General features: G+C 43.2%; 1 pseudogene; it reads right to left on the reverse strand.

Annotated features, from left to right (window-relative positions):
* Nucleotides 1–818: 818 nt before the first annotated feature.
* On the reverse strand, nt 819–1,036 carry LOC132826960 (small ribosomal subunit protein eS27-like; annotated as a pseudogene).
* Nucleotides 1,037–4,196: the final 3,160 nt, after the last annotated feature.

Genomic DNA, 4,196 nt, shown 5'->3' on the forward strand with positions numbered 1-4,196 from the left:
TACTCGGATTTATTTATAGTACTCGATCATATTGGTCCTGAATTTCACTGTTTTGGATTCTTCTGAATAAATTCTTTATTTCAAAATGATAATACACTTTTCAAACATTTTATAGACAATCACAAACAACAATTTCTTACCAACCAAAGAACCTACAGATTTTCTGTGTAGCCCCTCTTGTATGTTTTTTTGTCTGTATGGTATGCCTCAGTGACTCCATGCGAGTGGTGTGGGCTTCAATCCTTGGCCACGGTTTATACTTATCTGTTCTGTGCAGCTCTGTCACAGATCTATGCCTATTCTGCGGCTCCCAAGTAAGTGTTAGTCAAGCTTCCTTGAACTCCTGTACTATTTTCCAGTTAATGCCAGGAGATTTTGTTTTGTCTTTTAATTTTTTAAAATGTTACATTTAATTTAAATTCCAACAAATAACTCAATATTAGTAGAATATCCAAAATAGTTTACATAATCCAGATGGATAAGGCTCTGGGACACTGATGACCACCGCAGCCTCATCCATTTTGAGATGTTAGCTTTCATTTTAGATTAGACTCCCTACAATGTGGAAACAGGTCCTTTAGCTCAACAAGTCCACACCAACCCATTTCCCTCTATAGGCAATTTAGCATGGCCAATTCACCTGATCTGCACATCTTTGGATTGAGAGAAGAAACTGGAGCATCCGGAGGAGACCCACACAGGCCGAGGAGAATGTGCAAACTCCACACAGACAGTCGCCCAAGGCTGGAATCGAACCCTGGCACAGTGAGGCAGCAGTGCTATCCACTGAGCCACCATGCTGCCCATAAAGTTTAATGCTATTTTCTTCTAAAGGAACAGCCTTCTGTTAGCCTGACTTTTCCATGGAGTACAGTGGAGCATCATAACACAACAATCTGTGAATGGCTGAACATTGTAGTGGTTTTGTAGCAACCGGAACATTTGACGAGTTGGAACTTTGCATCAAGTGTTACTTCTTGTGTTTCGTCTTCTCCTACTCAGGAGATGGATGTAGCAGATCTTTCACATGAGACATGTTGAGTGTGGAAGTGTTGGCTTGAGAGGTCCTTAGTTTAATTCCCTATTTGAAAGGCAGAATTTACAACAGTGTGCATTCTCTCAATGTTGTTTAGAAATACTCAAATATCTGGAGTGCAGCTTAAGCCAAAAACACCTTTGCATTGTGCAAGAATGATCTCCACTGAACCAAGACTTCCACTGCTCAACATTTACTGCTGACCAGAGGACACCGAGTAAGAAAGAGGAGAGAATTCGCAGAAGGTGACTAAGTGTGGACTAAGAGTTAGGTTTTTACTGAAATTTTGGAACTGGCAAAGAATTTGAATGCAGGAGAGACCACGTATTTTCCATTTTTGTGCAGTAGACGTTAGAAAGCAAAAATACCAAGAGAGTTCCACAACTCGAAAATCAAAACTTATAGATTTTGGATGTGCCCGACCACGTTATTTTTTGAGAGAGTGAATTCCAGGCTGAGGGGGCACTGAGAATCTTTTGAGTTCAGAGAAGTTTGCTTGAAGACAGCCCTTTGATGAGTTGAATGTTTTCAAGAAGGAGATAGATGTACTATTTAGGGCTAATGGGATTAAAAGGTATGGGGAGAAAGCAGGAAAATGGGACTGAGTTGGATGATCAGCCATGATCATATTGAATGGCAAACCAGGCTCAAAGGTCCTACTTTGTTCCTATTTTCAGTGTTTTTATTGATGTGTGGAGTTGCAGAGTGTTAAGAAGCTGTAAGTATAAGTGCTGCAGAAGGAAATAACATCCATTGCCTGCAAACTGAAAGTATTTATCTGTCTCTCTGTCTCTGTCTCTGTCTGTCTGTCTGTGTCTCTCTCTCTCTGTCTGTCTCTCTCTCTCTCTCCCCCACTCCATGTGACAAAGAGGCAGGAAACCAGGAAAGCCTGAAAGAAGGAATTCCACAAGAATATATTAGGTACAGGATCAATAATCAAAGCGAAGACTGGCCATTGCTTTTCAGACAGCAACGTGCTATCAGTGGTAAAGATCAAAATAAACTGTAAGGTCATTTAGGAGAAAGTGAGGACTGCAGATACTGGAGATCAGAGTCAGGGGTGTGGTGCTGGAAAAGCACAGCACATCAGGCAGCATCCAAGGAGCAGGAGAATCGACATTTCGGGCAAAAGCCTTTCATCAGGAATTACGTTTGCCTGAAGTGTTGATTCTCCTGCTCCTCAGATGCTACCTGACCTGTTGTAAGGTCATTTAACCCATCCTTGAACTCTGTACTTTTGAACTTCAGCATTTTGCTTACCTTGTTGTTTTTGTGACAGCTTTTGGAATATAGGAGCACATTTTTCAATGAACTCTTCCAGGTTAAGTAGCCACAAGTGCACGTAATATGTAACAGACAAAGTTCCTGACACCAAAAGTTCAGAAATAGTGAAGTGGCAGAGTGGGAAGTAGTGCCAGCATGTCGGCCCATAGCAAATGGTTTCAGAAGTTGGATACAGGTCATGAAATGTCTTGAGAGTGAATCAACCAGTGTCAGTGAGAACACTGGTCATGGATTGTGGTGAACAGTGAACAGTGCTGATGGTGTGGACTGGGAACTGAAGCTTGTGTGTTGAAATGTGCAGAAATTTTTGTTATAGAGTCATAGAGATGTACAGCATGGAAACAGACCCTTCGGTCCAACACGTCCATGCCGACCAGGTATCCCAACCCAATCTAGTCCCACCTGCCAGCACCTGGCCCATATCCCTCCAAACCCTTCCTATTCATATACCCTCCAAATGCCTCTTAAATGTTGCAATTGTACCAGCCTCTACCACATCCTCTGACAGCTCAATCTATATATGTACCACCCTCTGCGTAAAAAAGTTGCCCCTTAGGTCTCTTTTATATCTTTCCCCTCTCACCCTAAAACTATGCCCTCTAGTTCTGGACTCACCAACCCCAGGGAAAAGATTTTGTCTATTTATCCTATCCATGTCCCTCATGATTTTGTAAACCTCTTTAAGGTCACCCCTCAGCCTCCGTGCTTTAGGGAAAACAGCCCCAGCCTGTTCAGCCTCTCCCTGTAGCTCAGATCCTCCAACCCTGGCAACATCCTTGTAAATCTTTCCTGAACACTTTCAAGTTTCACAACATCTTTCCGATAGGAAGGAGACCAGAATTGCACGCAATATTCCGACAGTGGCCTGACCAATGTCCTGTACAGCCACAACATGACCTCCCAACTCCTGTACTTAATACTCTGACCAATAAAAGAAAGCATACCAAACGCCTTCTTCATTATCCTATCTACCTGCGACTCCACTTTCAAGGAACTATGAACCTGCACTCCAAGGTCTCTTTGTTCAGCAACACTCCCTAGGACCTTACCATTGTTGTACGATTCTAAAATAGAAATTGTTGGAGATACTCAGCAGGTCTGGGAAACATCTGTGGAGAGAAAGCGTAGAGTTAACATTTCGAGTCAAGTGAGCCTTTGTCAGAACTCCGCACCCGAAGTAAGACAAATGAAGAGGGACAGGAGGAGACGAATGGGCAAGAAGATTCAGGGAGATGAGCCACACCAGCTCATGTTATAGATGATTATTTACAGAATGGAAACAGGCCCTTTGGCCCAACAAGTCCACACCAACCCTCCGAAGAGCAACCCACCCAGACCCATTTCCCTCTGAATAATGCACCGAGTGCTATGGGCAACTTACCATGGCCAATTCACCTGACCTGCACATTTTTGGACTGTGGGAGGAAACCGGAGTACCTGGAGGAAACCGATGCAGATACGGGGAAAATGTGCAAACTTCACCTGAGGCGGGAATTGAACCTGGGTCTCTGGCGCTGTGAGACAGCAGTGCTACCCAGGAAAGATCAGGAGTTCCCTTATATCAGCTCAAGGGAAGAACAAAATCTGTTGTTCGAGATCTACTTGAGACCTCACAGACTACCACAAAAGGCCAAGGACCACTGGGATGTTGGAGTGCATTACCTCTACTCCCTCATTCTGCAGAATGGCTCCAGGATAAGTGAAGCATTTTCATCTGTCACAGCTTGTATACTTCCTCTCTTTGTCAAATTAACTAACGTAACATATCTAAGCTCAATAAACTGTCAGAAAACCAATCATAGGCTGCCTATGTTAGGTAACTGTGATCACAACCCTTCCCCAAAATCAACAATTACACTCTATTTACATACCACTA

This window comes from Hemiscyllium ocellatum, chromosome 23 (assembly GCF_020745735.1).
Source record: "Hemiscyllium ocellatum isolate sHemOce1 chromosome 23, sHemOce1.pat.X.cur, whole genome shotgun sequence".
Taxonomy (NCBI): domain Eukaryota; kingdom Metazoa; phylum Chordata; class Chondrichthyes; order Orectolobiformes; family Hemiscylliidae; genus Hemiscyllium; species Hemiscyllium ocellatum.